The sequence below is a fragment of the Mustela erminea genome, chromosome 16 (assembly GCF_009829155.1).
Source record: "Mustela erminea isolate mMusErm1 chromosome 16, mMusErm1.Pri, whole genome shotgun sequence".
Taxonomy (NCBI): domain Eukaryota; kingdom Metazoa; phylum Chordata; class Mammalia; order Carnivora; family Mustelidae; genus Mustela; species Mustela erminea.
Genome location: NC_045629.1, coordinates 54,093,557 through 54,116,246, shown reverse-complemented (window position 1 = coordinate 54,116,246; position 22,690 = coordinate 54,093,557). Strand labels below are relative to the sequence as shown.

The window sequence follows — 22,690 nt, the reverse complement described above, 5'->3', positions numbered from 1 at the left end:
CTACTGGCTTAACCCTAACTTCAGCAAATGGCATTTCTTTGGGTAAAGGTTTTATAATTTGTTGATCAAGTCCACTATTGCCTGACCACAGACTATTACCCAATTTAGAGATATCATAAAGAATGCTGCACTAAATGCTGTCCTTTGTTTTTTGTTTTTTGTTTTTTTTTTTTAATTTAAAACTCCAGCCTGGTACTGCTGGAAGGGTTATCATATTTTAGCAGACAACTTCTGGGAACTCAAAGCATTTGTTCAATAAATGAATGGATAACTAGCTATCTTTATTAACCATGAGTGTTGTGCTTCATTTTCAGAGAGGGGAGTCTCAGAAATATCCTCCACAAGGCTTCAACCAAAGACCTTAGTGAAGTGCCACATGGATAGTGAAATTAGGATCTTAACTTCTGTGATGCTCAAGCATCCTGCCAGTACACCCCAATCTTTTTCTTCCTGGTTGGTTTTGTCAAAGCTCCATGGTTTCCTGCTATGCCAGCAGCATGTTTGTTTTTCATTTGCCTGTGGCTTATAAAGCCACAGATGTGGGTGGGTGGCAGGAACTCAGCACTTTGCTTCCTGAGCGATAAGTACCACCATCAACAGCACACATATGGCTCCTATTAAAGTAAATGGAAGGCACGTGTCTAATTTGGAGGGCAAAATTGGCAAAACCGAAACAGCTGTAGCTATTGACCCTCTCTTTGGAATGGGTGCTATATAAGGTGAACAGATCAGTCTCTTTTTCTAACCTGTTTGTGCGACTTCCTCATTGCATAGTGGTCGTTTCTTTCTACCTCTGTCCACATATCATAGGATTTTCTCCAAGCTTTCTTGGTTCAGTATTTTTTTTCTTTCTCATAATGAAAGAAGACATCTAGGAAAGCCATGCATGCGTCTATAAACACCAATGACAAACAAAAACCCTCCAATCTGGCAGAAACTGGGTGACCCATTATTGGGATAAGTTAGAGGAGAATCAAATATCTTTTGACCTCAAGTGTTTACCATTCATGGGTGTTCAGTGAACATATTTTGAGCATCTTAACATGCCAGTTCCTGGTAGAATCCGGACACACACAAAACAAAGACAATTTCTATTTCCAAGGATTTCATATTCTAGGAAGGGCAGTTAAGAAAATTGCCTCCCCCAAGAAGCCATGAACAGCATGAGGGCAAAGAAACTGCTGTTTGTTGTCCTGTTGTTAGCACTTGACAAATATTTGTTGTATGAATAAAATAAATGTAATGTATATGAGGAAGCTAAGTAGAGAGAGTAGAAACATAGATCTGAAAGTTGAAGGAATAGTCTAAACTTGGATGGAAATTTTTGAGTCATCAATGTAGAGATGTTAGAGAAAAAATATGAGTGAGTGTGACCAGGAAAAATATACAAAATATGGACAGCTTTGAAGCGACTGATCTCTAATGGACAGATACAGGTTAAGGAGCAACCAAACACAAACAGAAATGTAAGATGAGAATCTGTAAAAAGTGATGTCCTGGAATTAAAGGAAAGCACTACAACAACACACCATACACTGGAGCTTACAAACAACAGAAATTTATTCTTCACAGTTCTGGAGGCTGGGAAGTCCAAAAGGAAGGCCCTTGCAAATTTGGTGTTTGGTAAGGACCAGCTTCCTGGTTCGTAGAGGGCAGCTTCTAGCGCCGTTACTTCACGTAGAGGTAGAAGTGAGGGAGAACTATCTGAGGCCTCTTCCACAATGGCATTCATCGTATTTATGAGGACCCTGCCTTCACAACCTCATCATCTCCCAAGGCCCCACCTTTTAATAATATCACCTTGGGGTTTTGGATTTCAATGGATGAATGTTGGAGGGACACAAACATTCATTTCACAGCAGCTTCAAGAAGAGTGTTACCAGAGATAAGAAAGCTACAGAGTACATATGTAAGATACTGACTGAAAAGTTACCATTTAATAAAAAGGATTAGAAAAAATAAAGTAGGCCAAATTGTAGAGAAAAATAGCCTAGAAAAGGGAAAAATAAAGCTGGAGAAATAAGACTTTCCTTGGTCTCTGTCTCTCGGATAGAAGCTTCCTTTGTATGCCTCACCAAACCCAAGGCAGCAATTAGCAAAGAAAGTATAGTCCCATGCAATACAGCTTTGTCTTAAATTGGACAAGAGATATACTGTACCATTAAATAAAATGCTGGTAGTCTTTCCCAATTTGCTCCCAAAATTAATTTAAAAGATGCTGTGTTCTTAACTGCAAGTTCGTCTTTCATGTATTTGTATTAGGCTTTTGGTGTCCATTCTGCACTTCTGCTATCAGGTGATAGTGCCCAAAAAGACAAGGGAGAATCAAAGTCATACATTTTAAATGAGGAAATCTAGGAATAAACTAACCAAGTGGGTTTGGTGACTTTTTATTTCATGGACAGGTATGCTCAGGATTGTGATTTCACATTATAAACGTAAAGTACGTTCTCAGTTCACATAACAGAATTGATTAGTCTGTTTTCTCATGGTGCTCTGAAAAGTATCATAACATCTGGAGGTTTTATGGTATCTCCTGGACAAATCTGAGAACTGTTGGCCTAATACATTAGTTTGCATCGACTAATCAAACTTCCCACTCCAAGTTACTCCTCCCATTTCTTACCAGAAGTCTTATAGTGAGTTTAGTGTGGAACCCCCCTTCGAAAGAAAAAGCAGATTTCTCCTTTGTGCTTAGATGACAATGACAATTGCCAAGGACACAGAATATTCCAGCCTGGGACGTGAGACTATAAGTAGGTATTGGAGAAGCGAATCGGTGAAAAAAATGGGTATTTTAATCAGTATTACTGTAGACTCTGATTCCCCTGTGGATATTCTCAAAACAGCATCAGTAAAATATTTGAGTTTTTCCTAGATTCCCTTTTGGGAGTCTGAATTCTGTTTTTTGAATGTTAAACTACTACTTAAATAGGCTACATGAGTCTTTAGGTGCATCCAGAATTTCAGGTCCACTTGGGTTGTTCTGAGGCAGGTCTCCAGTTAGCTGTACTAACTTCCTGAGCAGAGAACTTTCCTCTCAATAACACATTTGCTACACACATTCACCTGTGAATAACTACTTCCTTGGCAGATGGCTCTGCCCTCCCGTTTTCCTTTAGTTCATTACTGTTTAAACCCAAAAGGTTTTGTTTATCAGCAGTATCTGTAATTTACTCCCTGTTAGCATCTAAAGGAACCTGAACATCATCAGGAATGAAATGAAAAGTTCTCTAAGAGCTTCAAGGAGTCAAATCTAAGGGAAGGACATTTGAATACTGATGTCATGATTGGTCTGAATGAAAGAGCTGATCTCTTTGGATATGCTCAGAGGTTGTGATCTTTACTATCTAAAGTGAGGAGGGGGCCACACACAGAAGTACACACCTAGAAACAACTGGTCTCCCATCCTTAGCCAACCTTCTAAGGACAAGACACCAAAGGCCTTTTTATCTCAGGGTGAAAAATTACTCCCACATCATTGGTATGCTATCCTTTCCACACAAGGACTAAATGAGCTGAGTAAATCCCCTTTCTTCCACCCTTGGGAGCATTAGCTGGACAAAACAGACATCCTACTGATTTACAATCTGGACAGCTGTTCCCACAGACGTGACAAAGTATTTCTCACAGGGCTTTTCTCAGCTGTTGCTTTTTCCTGACGCAAGTGTCAAATGCTCTGGCAGGTGAATTCTGCATCCCTGTGGTGGCCTTGGGCATTGGCATTTGTAAGCCCACATATTTCTGTCATCTCCTGCGTGTCAGAGCTCAAAAGAGCTCACCCGTGGGCTGGAGCAAAGGCAGCTGTTCTTGTCCCTGGGGGAAAAAGCAATTAAGAAACTCTGTAGCACACAACCTCAGCATTTCTTTTGGAGAACAAGTGGGAGAGTTGGAGTCCAGGGGTTCAGTCCAGGGCAATGGACTCTCTAGAACCAGAAACATAAATCTAAGAAGCTTAAGGAGATAGAAGGTAAAAGGATGACAAAAGATCAGGGCCTCATTTCATGCCTCATTTTGCCCAAATCTTTGTCTGATATAGCACCCAGAAACTGCATCTTTTGATTCTGTCTGACAAAGCACAGGGATAGAATTAATTTCTAATGCATTTTATGTTCTATAAACATAGCAGAACTGACTGGAATAGAAGGAACCAAGTGTGTGTGTATGTGTGTGTACACATATATGTTACATATATTATGTATGCATATAGTTTATATACATAAACACACATATACATACGCATATGTGTTTATGGGCATGCGCATGTATCTCAACACTCGTCCTGCTGGCTTAGTCAGCTGCCAGTTGAAATATCTGACACTTTAATGGAAGACAACTAGTTTGAAAAGTAGAAAAAGCACTTTTCAAACATAAAAGAGTAGGTAAAACCATCCCTGGGTTGAAGCGACACTTTATACACTGAAAGAAATATATTTAAGTCAGAAATTACCTTAGACTTGAATTTCCATACCCCTCATTTGGGTAAAGAAACTGCGGCTCAATAAAGTGAGTTGACCAAGGTCTTAGCTGGTTAGTGAGAATAGAAACTTTGGTGGTTATCAAATGAAGAAGTCATTTTTCCAAAGCATGATGCTGGGTACCTGTGGCTCCAGAGGGGAAATGAACAAGCTCTACTCAGTTTCTTGTAGGGGGAGGCTATGGTTTCTCAAAGGGAGGACAGTGCTAAAGGATCCCACCAGGTACCGCACATGTATGGTGTGGATAAACCCAGGAGTGGAAGAGTTCATTCAGGTACAATGTTCAGAGCAAAAACAGGAGGCACAAAAGCCAGTCTCCTCATGAAAATTCCAAGGTTCTTTCCACAAGGCTATCTCAATCAATACTTACAAAAGAAAAACAACTTCATATAATATCCACAGGATTGTATTGTTCAGTCCTGTGATGTGAGAGATTTTATGTGAATGAAAAATGTCATATTTATACCAAAATGCTCTCAAATCTCATACTTGTACTGGCTACTATAAAGCCAGTTTGGGTACACAATCCAAATATGCCAGGCCACAGCCCCGGAGAGATCACATTTCCCTTTTATATTCAAACTGCTACAGTTGGAACCCTCTCGTCTTTTTGATGTGCAACTTTTCCAGGTTGTCTTAGCTGCTATAATAGAAAACTGCAGATTGAATGGTTAATAAACAACAGAAATTAATTTCTCAGAACTCTGGAGGCTTGAAGTCAAAGATCGGGGCCCTGACAGATTGAGTGTCTGAATTCGGTGTCTGAATTCAGTGTCTGCGAGCCCTCCTCCTGGCCCCTAGACTGCAATCTTTTCTCCATGTCCTCCCACAAGAAGCAAGGGGGCAAGGGAGCTCTCTGGGGCCTCTTTTATAAGGGCACTAATCCCATTCTTGAGGTTTTTGCTCTCATGACCTAATCACCTCTCCAAAGCCCCACCTCCTATTATTACAGATGGTCCTTGACTTATGATGATTTGACTTGTAATTGTTTTGCTTTACTCATGGTGTGAAAGCAATGTAGAAACACACCTAGAATTGTGACTTGGATCTTTTCACAGGCTAGCCATATGCCACAGGACCCTCTCTCGTGATGCTAGGCAGTTAGCAGGCCCAGCTCTCAATCAGCCACGTGATCATGAGGATAAACAACCAATACACTAACAACCATTCTGTACCCAGGTAACCATCCTGTTTTTCACATTCAATACAGTCTTTAGTAAATTAGATGAAATACTCAAGACTTTATTATGAAATAGGCTTGTGTTAGATGATTTTGCCCAGCTGTAGGCTAATGTAAGTGTTCTGAGCACATTTAAGTTTGGCTAGGCTAAGCTGTGATGTTTGGTAGGCTAGCTGTGTGAAATGCATTTTCAACTTGTGATATTTTCAACTTGTGATGGGTTAATTGGGACATAACCTCATCATAAGTCGAGGAAGACCTGTATGGCTGTAGAAGTCAGGATTCCAACATAATGAATTCTGGGGGTACATTCAGTTTCCAGCATATGTTTTCGCTTCTGAATATCTCAGCATGTTCTGTGCTCCCTAAATCCTCCCTTCACCACCCATCTGATTCTTGACCCAATGATTTGCTTCTTTTCATCCCAGAAGCCCTTCCCCCTTCGCTTGTCACAACACTGTAAAAATGAGCTAGTATTTTAAAAATCCTAATAATGAGACAATCTTGAGAATAATCCAGACACTGCACAGTCCTTAACACTGTATAGGTCCTTTACAATACAGGTTCATATCATGTCCTCGGATCTCAGGCCATTGGCTCAGAGCTATAGATTTATACTATACCCAACTACTGTTCATGCTCCAGATACCTCAGACCTCCAGGTTTAGACTAAAGGGAGCCTAGGCTTCCGGGAGAGAAGAAACTATTTCCCTCACCCTGTTCTAAAGCTCACGCAGGAATGACTTCTTTCCAGAATGACAACTGAAATGTCCATTTCCTTCAGATGCAAACCCATTCCTATCCACAAGGCTGTGGCTGAGCTGCTTACAAGACAATTCTATTGTTTCCCAAAGTCCACATTCTCTAGCTTGTCCCCAATCTGTAGGACATCAATAGCGCAATGGAAGTTAGGTGTTGCCAAAACTAGCATTATTCTGTGATGGGCAGAATAGTGTCTTCCAAGGATGTCTACTCCTAATCCCTGGAGCCGTCGAATGTGTTCATTCCTTTACATGGCAAAAAGGACTTTGCAGATATGATTAAGTTAAAGACCTTGAAATGAGCAACGTGTCCTGGATTATATGGGTGGACTCAATGTAATCACAAAGATCCTTAACCACAGAGAGACTTTCCTGGCTGTCAGAGGTAGATATGACTACAGAAGAGGGCTCAGAGAGATGCAACATTACTCACTTTGTTGTAAAGAAAGGGGCCACACCAAAGGAATGTGGGCAGCCTACAGCAGTTGGAAGAGACAAGCAGAATGAATCCTCACCCACAGCCTGGCTAAGGAATGTAGTTTTGCCAACACCTTGATTTTACCCCAGTGAGACCTATATCAGACTTCTAACCTATAGCCTGTAAGATAATAAATTTGTGTTCGTTGAAGCCATTAAGTTTGTGCTAATATGTTACAGCAGCAATAGAAAACTACTGCCTTATTCCTTTTCAGTCTTTCCTCATCAAGGCTGCAGAAGACATGGAGACCCAGTGTCACCTAGGAATACACTAGTCAGGTGTATTATGCTTGTTACATTGGTAATGCCAGTTCATCTTGGATGTGGTGTAGGAAATTCCGATAAGCAGCATTCTGTACTAAATTTAGTCATTCTTAGGCTCAAGAAAATTATCTTAAGAAGAAGAAAATGATCTAAAACAATAAATAAGGTTGAAGTCCATAGGGAGAAAATTTAAATCAGTTAGAAATAACTTCTCTAATCCAAGGGTTCCCGACTTCGGCATTATTGACATTTTGGGCTGGGTAATTCTGTTAGGTGGGGCTCTCGACTCTGTAGGATTTTTAGCAGCATGCTCTCCTCCACCCACTAGGTGCCAGTAGCAAACCTTCTCCTGTGACAAGCAGACACTGGCAACAGTTCCCTAGGAGATGAAATCATTCGAGGCTGAGAACCAACATTCTACCCCAGTGATATCTTGAAGGACAAAGAGCTGTCTTGGAAGGATAACCTTACTATTCTAGGATATGAAAGTGTTCCGTGAAGAAGTATACACTGGGGGGGATATCTGTTGATCCCAGAGGCCTTTACAGGTTCAGTACACGGAACACTCAGTGTCAGGGACACAGATATTCATTTCAAAGTAACTTATATGAAAACCTTTGTGGATAAATTATCAGTATGATCTTTTGCTATAAATACGAGGTCTCTTCCCATGAGTCAGTCATTTTTTTCTGGCAAGCTGACTCAGAAGGGCACCAAGTAGAGCCAGGCACTGTGGCTTTACTTGCAAGGACGTGGCATGACTTCTGAGGAGATCACACACTCACACAACCAGTTGCAGGTGGCGTCGAGTTACAGAGCACAGGCTAGTGGGCATAGAGTCCCTTACTGAGAAGGACAGGGGCTTCAAACATAGCTCAATTCATCTGGGTTGAAGCTATTAAATGGGCTGCATTCTCAGGGGGAAAAAATAATCCATTGAGTGACATGTCATACACAACCAGTCCCAGACTTTCATTCCACACAGGAAATTCAGCTACTTAGCCCTACGTGCGGGCATCTCAGGCTACCGCGTGCCCAAGACATCAGAGGTTACCTATTCTTCTCAAATACGGTAACAATCTAAAAATAGGGAAGTGATTTAAGAACTAAACAAAGCAACTGAGTTGGTTGTTTATAACCTGTGAATAAGCCAGCGCATGAATTCAGCTGATACAATCTGAAAGTGAGGAACTCAGCTGAGAGCAAAACTTAATCCATTACCGTGATCATACCAACCCAAATTAATAAATAGAACAGACAGTCCAAGACTCTAGTCTACAACAAAATGGCTAAGAATTTGGGTGATATTTCTTTCTGACCATCAATAAAGTCGGCTGCGTCTCTTTAGCGGGACAGAGATTTTAAAACTGAGATTTTCTTTAAAGAACATTTGTAAGGTCCAGTGGCCACATGTAGTAATAGTCTATGGAAGCACTATTTTGGGAATGGGAAAATGAGTTCAAAGTGATAGACAAATGAGTCATTCTCAGCAGAGTTCTATTTAAGATGGTTTTTATAAATACACTCCCTGTAATTAATAATCATGACACAATTAGAGAAAAACATCCTTCAAAATAATTAACGATTCCCACTCTCCCTGTAGATTAATTCAAGGTGGCCTCTCAATACATCCCAGTTAGAGGCACTATGTCACAAGTTACAGCTCTCTCCAGATAGTTCAAGGTCTGTAGACTGGAGGGAGATTAAGTCCCTAGATGTTTCTCCAGGATGAGAACCCTTGAATGGAAGTTTCAAGGAATCAGGTTTCAGAACAAAACACAAAAAAAACTTTTGCTGCTGTTGTGTAATGAGACTAGTTTAGCCATAGGCCGAGCTCTACTGTGGCTCAGCTCCAGCGGGGGCTGCGGCGTCATTTCTTTCCAGCAGTGCGTGCAAGAGCCCTGGTTTCAATGGGTGGCTAGAATGGCAGCCTCTTCATGCTGTCAGGGTCTACACTCAAGCATCTGGAGGTGGCTGTCCGCTGGGGCTCCCAAGTCCTGGGTTCTAAGACATCAGATAACTCTCTCAGCTCCAGAGGGACCTGACATGGCCTCGAAGAGCAGAGATAGGAGGCTTGTCCTGTTTTCTGTGCTGGGGCCCCTGGTCATAATGGAGCACAGGCTCTGTTAATAGCACAGGGTAGCATGGTATGAGGAACAGTCCATGGTCTACTCTTCTGCTCCTTACTCCCCTTTTCAGCAGAAGAAAAAGTTTTTATAACCCAATTAAGGTCTCATTTCTAATCAGTCAGGTCTTCTATCAATCTTTGTGAGTCAGTTCAAAAATTTGTCTCTATCCTATTCCCTAAGTATCTTATAAACTGAAATCAGTCATTCAACACATATGTATTAAGAACCTGTTTGTGTCAGGCACTGTAGCAGGCATTGAGAATAAAGGGATGAGCAGAACAGGGTGGTCCCTGCCTTTGAGGGTATTAGTAGTCAAATAAAGCAGGTAGGAAATGAGCAAGCACCACAGGAGCATCTGGTGGCAGCCTCCCACCTATGCAGGTGAAGGTGGGGGTTTGGGGGGGGGTGCTGCTTGCCAGAGCCAGGGGCCTTTAAGCTGAGACCTGAGGAAGGAGTGCGGATAGGGCAAGGAAAAGAATGAGGGTTCCAAACAGTGGAGGAATCCTGAAGGCCAGAAGTCAGCAGAGCTCTCTGCTTTTTCAGAAACAGCAGAAGCTGCCCATGGTTGGGATACAGAGAGGTGAGGAGTCTTGTACACTCAGGCTGGAAAGAGGGGTTGAGGACCTTCTTCTTAGTGATTGTGTGGTGTGATCACATTAAACCTATTATACTGGGAAAGGGGAAGCACAGCCTGAAGGGCTATAAAACCACCTATACCAATACCAGTGTGCATCTCTTCCTTGAGCAAAGTCCTGTCCCTACACAGACAGCCCAGGAGATGGTCGGGCCACACAGCCTAGCGGTCACAGTGAGAGTAGTGCCAGTGACTGTGTCTCCATCCAATCTCTCTGCAGTCCCCACCAAATGGAGGGAAGCTTTGCTAGCAAGCTGCTACTACCCTCTCCCAGAGAGGGCCTACCAATGAGGTATGTGTACAGCACAGTCTCTGATTCCCACTTTTAGCCACTACCACGAGTTCAGTGTCTCATGGATGCAAGTGGGCTTTCAGGGCCTGCCTCTCCCATGTTTTTCAGAGCAGGCAGCTTTCCCGGGGCTTGGCACACATGCCCCCAGGGAATACCTCCAGATCTGAGTAAAAGGGATCACTTTGTTGCCAAAGAATCTTGGTGGGCACAAGGTGGCCATCCAGCGGTGATCACAGATAATGACGATTAGATCTGGAAAGCACACCTGGGAAAAGAAGATGCAGTTTCATGCAGCTAAAAGTAGGACTTGTTTGGTAGAATTTGAAATTGATCATGACGTTAACAAGTGAAGGTTTATTGTTTAGGTGTGATCATAGGTTACGGATATATTAAAAAGAATCTTTTGGAAAGACAGGCCAGGCTGAAATATTAATATAATCACATGCTGTCTAGTAATTTATCTCAATATAATCTGACAATGGAAGGAGAGTGGGGATGTTTGAGGTTAGACAAGCTTAGCCATTAGCTCATGACTGTTGAGCCTAGTTGGCAGAGATCAGGGTACATAAGACTTATGATACTATAATCTCTACTTTTGTTTGCTTTTCACCTTTTCCCTACTCCGCAGTTTCAAAGAGCATATCTAGTAAATATGAAAACTACCAGAAAGGTTTAGGACAACTGAAATCCTTTAAAAAGGAATTGGTAAATGGCATTTCACTAGGTCAATAAAGGCAGAACAAAGTCTCCATAACATACTTGAACTCAAGCAAACCAAAGATAGCTTTTGGAAGATCTTCTGCTGTGGATTATAGGCATGGAAAATTTAGGCTTGAAAATTAAAATTAGATCATATACAAAGAAGGGAAAATCAATAGGAAATCTTAAGTAATAGACATTCTTTCTTGGCAACAATACTATTAGATTCACCAGATAATCAAGTTTGAACAGCAATAAAAAATATTTATTCATTTTCTGAAAAATTTTGAGTCCAGTGCTGCTAGAGGGCAGAAACAGAATTCCAAGTAACCTCCAGGTCTCCCCACTTGGTTTCTGTGTAAATGAGAGATCATATAAAACCTCTCAGAATCATTCTTTCTATTATTCTGTTGGCGGGTTTGGTTCAAAAAAAGCAGACATAAGTTTATTATCAAAAGGATTGGAAATACTCAGTTCTCAATCAATGGCGTAGAGATATGCAAGATTCAGGAAGTGGATCCTAACCCTCAGGTGGGGTTCACCCATAAAATGTAAGAGAAAGGGAGAGAATACAGTGAGCTGGTCATTTCATTCTAACTTGGAATTTAGATGTCTATCACAATCCAAATTCTCAGTTCAGTAAAAACTGCCAAGGTTTTCATGTTACACTTCATCTGCCACGAGGAGCTCAGTCAGGACACAGACAGGTACTGACCACTTAAGCAAGTGCACTGGTCACTTTCAGGTAGGATCAGAGCCTAAAATGAACTATTGGGTGCCCCCTGGATGCTAACATGTCACCAATATTATTGAATATAAACTTTTCAGTACTCTTACTTTCTTTCCAGTTCTCTCTGGCACTGACCAAGTAAATGCATACTCTTGTTGATTCATCAAGCAAGTCATCCAATTATGTCCTTTATCCCTCACTACAATTAATCTCTAATGCTGTGAAATTCTTTTCCTTCCAGAGGCTAATCAGGACTCCAATCTGGAAGATGGCAAAGAGCCACTCTTACATTTAAAAGTAACTACTTGTTTTTCACAAACACACACACACACACACACACACACACACACACACACACACACAACTGATTTTGATGGTATGAAAGCCAGACACTATGGGAAAAGAAACCCTGGAAAGGGTGCCTGTGATAGTGAAAATTAACTTCTGATTAGAATTCAGAAGAGAACCCAACCTAAGGCAAAGCTGACTTGTTAATTTGCCAGATAAACTATTCATTTCCTGTCCAGGAAGGAAATAAATCTAGACCTGCAGGTATGTGTGCAAGATGGCCGCACATGACTTGAGAAAGAGGTAAGGAAGAAGAACTCTCTTCATACAGGGTCTTTCTTAAGAATAAGAGGCAAGGCCAATCTTAACCTGGCAAGCTCAAGCTCATTAGCTCTGTGTTGCTAGCCTCATGTGTGATCACTAAAATTTACTGTATAATATTTAAGTGGATCCAGTTACAATATCCTTGTTAACTCTAAAGAACCAGTTATTTGGCAGAAAACCAAACACAATCTTCCCCTTAGAGGGGTGTAAATATTTATCTCCCTAACCCCATTGGAAAAACAATCTTAAGGCTAATAATATGTTCTGTGCATAGACTTACCATTAGAGTCGCTAATTAAAAGGCATCTTCTCCGTGATATAACTTTTGAACTAGCTGATCAGAAGCATTTAAAGGTAAAATAAGGCATTTTGTTTTCCAATTTTTGACACTTAAGGGTGATTTACACCAAGTTTCTTCACATAATTATGCATGTGGGAAGGACAATTAGTGGCCCAAACTCATGTTCTCCCTCACAAACCTTTCACAGCACTATGAGGGGAGTGGCACAGATGAGTGATATATAAGTTCAATTAAGGAATTCTTTTTTCTTAAAACAGAATCATGGGGTTTTCCCCAATAATATCATTCCTGTTAGCTTGTATTTTATTGAATTCTGGATTTTGATTGATTTTACATGGTAAAATTCCAGTTCAAGGTAGCTTAAATAAGAAAAGGAATTTATTAGTTAGCATAACTGAAGAGGCTTAGAGGAGTAACATCTTCAGATATGGCTTGACCAAGATGCTTCCTTCCCATTATTTCCTTCCCATTATTCTAGAAAAACTAGGACTGAGTCTCTATCACTGGGGTCACTTGTCCATTTCTGCCTTCACAGGGGATAAAATATGCTGATTTGTTCAGTCACTCCCTCCCCTGGAGAGAGGGAACTGGGCAGGTAATGGGTCCCACTCATGGGCAGAGAGCAAGACAGTTACTGAAAGGCAAAATGAAAACAAAATAAAACAAAAGATAAGATGAGATGCTGGTTCTAGAAAGAAAACTGAAAGCCAAGCAGACAAAACCAAGTGTAGTCAACTTCATACAACAATGCAGAAGGTTAGCAAAAGCATTTGTCCACTGCATCTAACAAATCAATGCTATCTTATGTTTCATGCTCTTATAGGACAACACCAGCAATTACACTATGGTAGTAATGTGGATTAGAATCTTGTAAATCCTAACAATTTATTTTCTCATTTTATTGACAGATAAATTTTGAATAAGGAAGAGAGCACGGGAAAATGCAGGGAGAGTAAGTACTATACCCACATCCATATTGACTCTGATGCCGTTTTGGTAAACTTTGCTTAAATTTATGTCCAGATTTTTTTTTAAGTGTCATCTATCATATGTGTGAAAACAGATAAAGATATGAGACCGGTTGTAAGACCTCTGAAGAATGAGCCGTATGGTAGCCCATCTCTATAGGAGGAAAACTAGAAAAGTTCTGGTTGCTTAATTTCTGTTGTTTGGGCTTATTTTGGATTTTTTTTTCTCAGATATCCAACCAATACTGGCATATAATGTAGGAATTGCCAAGGATGTTAGTGATATCAACAGTTCATTTGCAGAAAGATCCATGCTTCAAAATAAGGGTAGGAATGAATGGCTTTCATTGCTTTATGCATGCAATTGCCTTTTAGTGCCCCGGCATAGTTCTATCTTGTTTAATATTGTCATAGAATAAGATAGCTGATGTAGGAAATTTTTCCAGCTACTTGTTTAAATTATGTGTTACTTTGCCACATTTTTCTAAAGTGCGTTATTTTATTTAGGAGCTTAACATACATACTGGAGCCAGAGATTAAAATATCAACTTAATTAACATGTCAAAAATCGTCAGTCTCGGGTCTCATAACTTACTAAGCATTGTATGGATCTTTAGCCAATGTCTTCAAACTCACATGGATTTGGAGCTGTGTCTGCTGTGTCCTCCTCCACTGCCAGATGGTCAATTGGCTTCTCCGTACTATAAGCATATCTTCCTCGTTGCAATTTCTGACCTGTGCTAGACGGAGTAACAGATAGCTTGTTAGAATTTATCTAAAATAAGAGTACATAGATTGCGTGTGATAATTTAAGGAGTTCTGCGGCAAGCAAGGTACAAGAGTTTCAGTGGCAGTCAGTGTTAAGATCCACAGGATTCAAAAATCATCTACCACTTTTTCACTTCACTTTTCTTGCAAAATTCAAATTAAATAATATGAAAGTCTTCTGTAACGTATGAAACAATATCCAAAAATAAAATGTTGCTGGTATTATTTTTCCATGAACTTGGTTTTACTTGTTCCTGAATACCATCCAGATTCTTTGGTTTCTTTTTCCTTCATGTATCCTTCAGAGATAAATCGAAAACAAGTAACGTTTTGTTTTATTCAATCAAGTTCTTATTTGCATTTGATTTTTCCAAAATCCAAGTTCTGTTTAGTTTTTGGATTTGTTTTGTGGGATTGTGTTACATATTCTATAAAATTTGGGGATCTTAAGGAATGAATATTTGCTCAGAGGATCTAGGGGACAGGTTTATAGCATTTTAATAAGTAGATCTGACTGATATAGGGAATCTACTTCCCATATCGATTTAATAAAAAAGTCAAGGAATGAAATAAGCATAGGGAATATTAAGAGGTCTCTTTGAGACCAGACTTTTCTTTATTGGGTAGAGATTCAAGGTATGCTTGACTGCTAAGTTTAGCAAATAAAATAAAAGGCCAGTTAAATTTGATTTTTGTATGAACGGGAATAAATTTTTAGTGTAAGTATTGCCAACTGTTATGTCCTGTACTTTATCTGGCAACTGTAAGGAAGACATTGCTTTTTAAGATTCTTAAAAGACCCCATACCTACTTGAAAGGAACCATAAGTAGTCTTAACTGTAACTTTCAGGTGATCTTTACCCAAAAGTGAGATACTTTTACCATCTAGAAAAGGATTCTGTGCATTGACCAGGATCATCTGGGATGTTCTCCTTCAGTGTCTCTCATATAAGTATAATTATATGGCTGCTGGGGCTGGAGTGACCCAAAAACTCAGCTGAGCTGGAGACCCAAGAGACCTCAATCACATAACCAGCTACTAATTGGGAGCTTTGTTGACACTATTGATTAAAGTCTCTACACTATCACCAATCCTCATGGCTTGGGCTACTCCTGGCATGATGGCTGTGTTCCTAAAGAACATCCCAAGAATGAGTGTTTCAAGAGCTAAGTCTCTTGTTTTTGCCTTCAAAGAAAGCAAACTCAGTAATACTGTTGATACCAGCAACACTCATGTCTTAGAGATGTTTAATATCATAGAAGATGTTGCACAGCTTCTGCTCTCTAGAAACATGTTTACTTCAATAACTATGAGTAGAAAGACATAGAAGTGAGGTCAAAGAGTAGCGGGTGATGTGAGGATTGAATAAAGGGGCAGAGGGACATGTGCACAGGCAAGTTATAGACAGCAGTGCTGGAGTAGTGGATGGGGTACCAGATAGACTGGGAGAGCTATGGATTACACTGGATTGATAAATGGATTATCTAGGATAATTATGAGGAAAAGGAGAGCTGGTTTAATTAAGAAATAAGTTGACCTCTGAGGAAGAAAACTTGAGAACCTAAAATACAGTTAAAAAAAATCTTTTTATACTTTAGACCCCATAAGGGACTAAAATATAGTAGGTTTGCAGTTTAGCCTTTCTTAAAGGAAGTAAAATTTTGTTTGATTTTATTTATACTCTTTTTCCCCATTTCTATCAAGTCTATGCCTAGTCACTTTAAAATAAAAGGCTACTTTCACTTAAATGCACTAAATATGTTAATTTAACCACAGATATTTGCCTCTAGCACAGACCTTGGCTTACATCTTGAATTACGACACTCACTGCACTGTTGTTTTCCTTCCGTATTTCATGAAAGTGCCAAGTATAAGCTGAGAGCCCCACAGGCACTCAGGAGCTTGACTGAGTCTAATTCCACGCTATCAAAAGTTTCTAATCACAAGTTCTTGACATGCTTAAGATACATCGGGTGTACAGACAATGTTTGATGGAGGCTCCCTGTGATTGTAGGTTAGCCCCAGAGGCTGCTTTTGGGTAAATAAATATTAGGTCTGTGAGAAGGCTACCTTTCCCAACGATAACACAGCTGCCTGCTGAGCAGAGCAGTTGGTGGCTGAGTAAGAATATGTTCCGTCTGCTACTATGAAACGTGAAAGGAGGTCGCTGATAGCTCGGCTTGCCCTGAGACACCGCAGAATAGAAAGGTCAAGAAACTCAGTTGTAGATTTGGTCTAACATGCAACTGAGTTGTTTCTGAAAGGCAAGCCCAGAGGGAGATTACAACAAGAGAGAGAAATAGGATCCTATTGTCCAGCTAGTGACTGAAAAATCAGGCTGTGATCTCCAAGACTGTCCCTGTATCAGAAAACAGGAAATTTCACTGACAGCATTCAGTAATGGGACCTGGAAAGCCACTGAGCAGGGAGTGAAAAGTAACGGGGAGTACATTTCACGTTAAATCAGAGTATATAGGGCCTTGGGGGGGAAAAGACTGGTAGTCATCAGTCAGCAATATATGCCTCCTGTTGATGAGCAACTAGAAGAAAGTTTTATTTGGAAAATGGGGCTTGGGAATGCAAAGGAGTTAAGGTGATAAAGAGGGAATAATCAGTTTGACCCTATAGACCATAAACGTTGAGATTAACCTATCCTAACATAGCATTTCTAAAGAGCCTTGGAGGCAGATAATCGTAGCTGAATATCTAGTCTTTAGTCTCCTTCTCTAAGAACTAGTCTTGACATTGGAGACATTAGATACTGCTGGAAATTCACAGTGGATCTTTGCTACATGAATTGTTGCCTTAACCTTGTCCTATCATCCTTGTGGTGGAAGGATAAGGGAGAGTCCTTTGTAGGTATTTCAAACATCATTTTCTGGTCCTTTCTCACTTAAAGTAAAATAACTCCTAGAGGTTTACCTAACTCACTTCAGACAGTGTCTTTGTTTAGCTTCCAGGGAAGATAAAAAACTCGTCACGCCTGTGAGTCTGAGGCCAGCTTATCGTAACCAGCCGACTGGCCACTCGGTAGCCCGCCCTGCAGGCTCTCAGTGGTCTTTCCCATAGCACTTCTGCTCTCCTCAGACAACTGCTCAGAGGCAGATGGAGGCATAACCCTTCTTTTCTGTCTCCCTTTCTTTCCTTCCCAAGACTGGTTCAGAAGCTCCACGAAGATATTTGGATTTCCAAAGACCAGACCCCATGAAGTGGCTTTCCAGGTGGGAACTTGACAGAGCAGAGGCAGATTAGTGGCACTTCTGGGTCTGAGAGGAAAAGGTACGAAGTGCACCTGCCGCACAAAGACAGACCACGGTCCCTCTTCAGACGGCTTCTGGCCACTTGAGTCACTGAAACTTCCCTGAGCAGCACAAATACCTCTGAAACACCTTTACCCATGGGTAACACTCAAAACACTGAACGACTGGGATGGCCCGAGCCCTGAATAAAGCTGGATCTGGAAGGTCCCACTATGCCAGGTGTTAACCTTTGAGGTGTTAGATTCAGGGTATCTAGAGGTTCTTGGGGCAGAGGCAGGGGTCGGGCACAAGTGTGGTCTGAATGAGTATTCAACATCCCAGCAGCTGTGCTAGCTGTGTCTGTGTTCACCTGTGTCCTTCGTTTCTGTTCATAGCCTGTGCCTCTCTCCAAATGGTCTAAGAGACAGCAGAAAACAAACATGATATGATCTTGATTTTGTCTTTGCTGTGCTTCTTAGGCAGTTGTGTAGTTAATTGCATTGTCTTAAGTTTCCCTTGTGTGAAATAATGAAAACAGTGATTGTGAGAGCTTTCTGAAGGAAAATCTGTCATCTAAAAATATCGTCACTACTATTTAGTATTGTCTTTGAAAGAGTCTTATAGAATTTTTGTCATGTTACTTTCCTGACGTCATTAAAAATGTACAAACTAACTTAGTGGGATTGAGATTTGAGAATTATAACTACTGCCACCATCCTCTTCATTATTATCAGTGTATTGTGTTGGTATCGTTTAGATAACATTCTAAGGGAAAGTTGAGGCTTACTCTTTTTTACTGTCCCTAAGACAAATATTTTTGAATGGGTCAAAAATACACTCTTCTTATATCGTTTTTCTTTTTTTACCACAATAAAAAAATTGTTAATGATGTTAGCAGTTTAGGGATACAGTGTATTAGAAATCCAGGGACTTCCAATATAAGAATATAAGTAAAATATTTATATACATACATATACCTGTATATTAACTGAGATGTGACTTGTAAACATCAAGACTGTCATATTAAATTGACTAATGGATAAGAAAAAATCTATGCTCTATCATATGAAGACGAATATCTGAGGACATAGTACAATTTTCACAGTGAGGCTATTTCCTCGGCAGGATAAGGTGACAATAACACATGTGCATTAGTCCCCAAACCTAAACCGTTAGTTGATAAATGAATGAAAAATAAAACATGTACTGAAGGAGATAAACCTGTTTCCTTATCTCATTACTTAGTAGCTTAGAAAAGGTTTCTGAGGGAAGACAAAATTGTGAGGATTGGGTTGCATACAGAGGATGATTTATGGAAGTTCACTTATAATCTCATCTGCCGCATTACCACAAACCAAGCACAAGTGACTTCAGTAGAGCAGGACAAAAAGCCCTCCTGAATGTATATCAAGCTTCAAAACAAAGAGCAATATAACCGGTGGCTGTTAGATACAAGTCTCCCAAAAGGACATTGTAATTAAAAATTTCTGAAGAGTATTTTAAATACAATGTACTAAGTCATCCCAGGAAGGTAACAGAGCCACTTATGAATAACGGGGATACTCCGCAATAAGCACTTGGAATTGCATTGCATACGTTTTACCTAAAGGCATAAATAAATATATAAATAAAGGGTAGAACTCATCTCCCATTCTGAGAGCAGCCGGGCCACACTCAATGACCTACTCCTGCTTACACTGCTTCCCCCTGCATTGGACGGGATAGAATCAGAAGTAACATTTACCAGTAAGTCCCAAACAAAGCTTCTGCCAAAGAGGGAGCAATGGACAGCTTCGTGATGGGCAGGTGAGGAGGGGCAGACACAGAAGAAGGAAGCACGTGTTGAAATTTGTATTGAAAAATGTCCTTTTCATACAGCCCGTCCTCCCTCTGAGCCTGTCTTGTGCGGCACGGCAAGGAGCCTCCGGGGGTTTGAGAACTGAGCTTGACTCAAGATGCTAGATGTCCGCTCTCTTGACATCACCCATTTCCCCCCATGACGTGGACAAATAACATCTTCCCCAGCTCCACTCACCTGTCTGTAAAAGGAAGATAAGATACACGAGTTTCCACTAGAAGCTGTAACCGGGAGATGCTTAGACAGTCTCTTCGGTGAGGAACTGGAACGCAAGGAGCTCTGTGCTCTCTGGTGGCATTGAGCTACATTTTCACTGAAGCAAATTCAAAAGACATGCTTGAGATGTTCTGGAAGCCCAGACAGACACAACATACAGCATCATTCCTTGACCAACATTCACTTGTACATCCTGCTTCCGCCCTGGTCAAAAGCAGTTTTCAAAAAGCAGAATTATAATCATCTAACTCTCTGTATCAGGTATATACTATGTATCAGGTATATACTATGATAATACACCTTTTTAACACTTCTCAGATCTTACCAAGTCCAGTTTTAAGTACTTTACACATATCATTCATCTGCCCAATAACTCCATGGTTAATACTATCTTCATCCCCTCTTTATATTTAGGTAAGTAAGACAAAGTAGATAAATGAGTAGCTAATTAAATTGCCCTAGACAGTTTCCTCTTGCTGTATAACAAAGCAGCACGAGCTCAAAGCTTGAGATAATACACATTTATTAACTCACGGTTTTTGTCGATCAAGAGCCTGGGCATGCCTTACAGTTTCGGCACTCACGGTCTCCTTGCAAGGCTGCCATGGAGATCTCGGCTGGGCTGCTCTCCCATCCCCGGCTCAGCTGGGGAACAATCCATTTCCCAGCTCACGCAGGTGGTTGGCAGAGATCATCTCCTTGCAGCAGCTGGACAGACACCCTCTGTTTAGCTGGCTGTTGGCTGGAGGCCACCCTTAGGCCCTAGAGGCCACCTGACATTCCTTGCTGTGCGGCTTGTCCAAACTGACTACCTATATCACCCAACCTACAAGGAGAGCCTTTCCCCTCAGGGAAGAATCAGTCCCTCCCTTAAGGACTGTTCACTTATAAAGCTGGGCCCCACTACAGGGTATTCTTCCATTTAACTCAAAATCAACTAATGCTACACACTAATTATATCTGCAAAATCTCTTCACCTTTGTCATAGGTTACCAGTGTTAAGTAAGTCACAGGCCCCACTCACACTCCAGGGGAAGGGACCGCACAACAGGGTGAATAACAGGAGTTGGAAATTACTGGGGGGGCTGGGGGGGGGGGTCATCCCAGGGTCTATCTGCCACACTAGATAAGTGCTTCTCAAACTTGAACACACATACAATCATCTGGCAATCTTTTTGCCTGTTGAGTATTGCATGAATATTACTGTAGATTCTCCACCATCACATCCTCTCTCTAAATAGAAGATTCTTTTTATTTTATAAATTGGACCTTCATAGACATTCTTATCTAACTGAAGTGTTTCAAAGTAACCTTTTCCTTCTAAGGAAAAGAAAAAGAAGCACTGGTTTTAAGTATTCCTTGCTTTTGAAGAGAATGTTTACTTTAAAGAACACGGGGTTTAAAACCTCTCCTTAACTACAAATAACTCTCCTTGGACTTTGTAGGGGGAGGTCTTTCTCTTGAAGATAATAATGAAAGCCTGAACGAAACTTTCTCGTCTAGTAATCTCTCCCAGACAGGAAACTGTTATCTATCTTCTTTTTAAAATACTGCTTAGATCCTTACAACTTAAATTTAGCTCTCAGGCACCCTCTCCTTTCTCCCTGTGGGGTACAAGTGGTGTTAAATGACAGAAAGATGTTAAGCAAGATATCTCCCTACACGGCTTCTTTTTGAATCTTTGAGTAAATGCCAAACTCTACTTGCAAAAAAAAAAAAAGAAAGAAAGAAAGAAAGAAACAAACAAAGAAAGAAAAGAAAAGAAAATCTGAAGATAAGCCTGTCAGAGGACCTTGAAATTAACATAACTCGGACCTCCTGTAAGTGTCCTAAAACTTAAAATAGTGAGTTACCAATTGTCTGCCAGTTAGCTGCAAGGCTTCCAAAGCAAAGCCAGTGCTCCAAGATCAGAGCATGCCTCCAACGCCTACCTTGGCACTGGAAAAATGAAGGCAGAAGGACCAAGATAAATGCTTCCTTGTAAACACACACATTGAAAAGCTGAAATCTTAACCGCAGATGCTAACCACAATGAGATCATCTCTCCCACATGTTTCGAGCTGTGCTAATAGCTTTACATTGGAGGCCCCATCTCCTCTTCACAACAAACTTGTCAAATGCATGTTTACACTTCCCACTTGGTTAGGCAACTTGGGCAGAGAGAAGTTAAGTAACACACCTAAGGTCACTCAGCCAGCTGGTGGCTCGACTGAATTTGAACCAAAGTCAGCCTACTAATGCAGAGAACACTAAAAGCGCTATAGGATGCTCAAGGCAAGGAAGAGAATGTCATGCAAGAAGACTGTAGTGGATTGAATGGCGGCCACCCACCACTGGTGGTCCACATCCTAACTCCTGGAATTTGTGAATATGATGTCATTTTGGAAAAGGTCTTTGCAGACGTAATCAATGTGAGGATCTCAGGATCCTCCTGGATTCTCTGGGAGAACCCTAACTAAACCCAATGACAAGTGTCCTTACATAAGAAAAAGGCAGAGGAGATTTGGACACCCAGAGAAGAGGAAAAGACACAGGCACGAAGGAAATATCCATATACACACAGAGGCCGAGACTGGAGTGGCGTCGCCACACACTGAGGAAGCCTGGAACCACCAGAAGCTGCAAGAGGTGAGAAAGACTCTCTCCCGGCCTGCCAAGTCTGCGGCAACTTGTTACAGCAGCCCTAGCAAAACACTACAGACTTTGAAAAGGTGAATAAGTCATGGAAACCTCTGACGGGATCAGACACCCTGGCAGGGCACCGACGCCACCTCGTTTGTCTCAGAACCTCCAACATCCTTAATATTTATGCGCAGCTTAACGAATCTTCACCGAATGGAAGCACAGAAAGAGCTGGAAGTGTAGCAAGTAGCCTGCGGTAAGCCTGAAACCCTCTGAGAGCCCGCAGCGTGACGCTGGCAAGTCCAGCCCTTCTAAAGGGGCCACAAGCACACGCAGTCGCGTCTGCGTGCTGCGTGCACTGTGCGTGCGCGTGTGCGCTGTGCGTGCGTGTGCGCTGTGCCTGCGCGTGCGCGCGGCTCTCCTGCAGGACGGAGGAGGAGAAGGGTGGGACCGGAAGTCCT

The 22,690-nt window shown here is 41.2% G+C and overlaps 2 long non-coding RNA genes across 2 annotated transcripts; one reads left to right on the top strand and one right to left on the bottom strand.

Moving 5' to 3' along the window:
* Window positions 1-2,380: 2,380 nt before the first annotated feature.
* Window positions 2,381-22,278, bottom strand: LOC116575412. Its single transcript, XR_004279760.1, has 4 exons — window positions 20,142-22,278; window positions 19,569-19,704; window positions 14,162-14,265; window positions 2,381-3,816 (listed from the first exon to the last, which is right to left on the bottom strand). It is a non-coding gene; the product is annotated as an uncharacterized LOC116575412 (long non-coding RNA).
* On the top strand, window positions 11,564-17,750 carry LOC116575411. The gene is made up of 3 exons (XR_004279759.1): window positions 11,564-11,659; window positions 13,466-13,509; window positions 17,448-17,750. It is a non-coding gene; the product is annotated as an uncharacterized LOC116575411 (long non-coding RNA).
* Window positions 22,279-22,690: the final 412 nt, after the last annotated feature.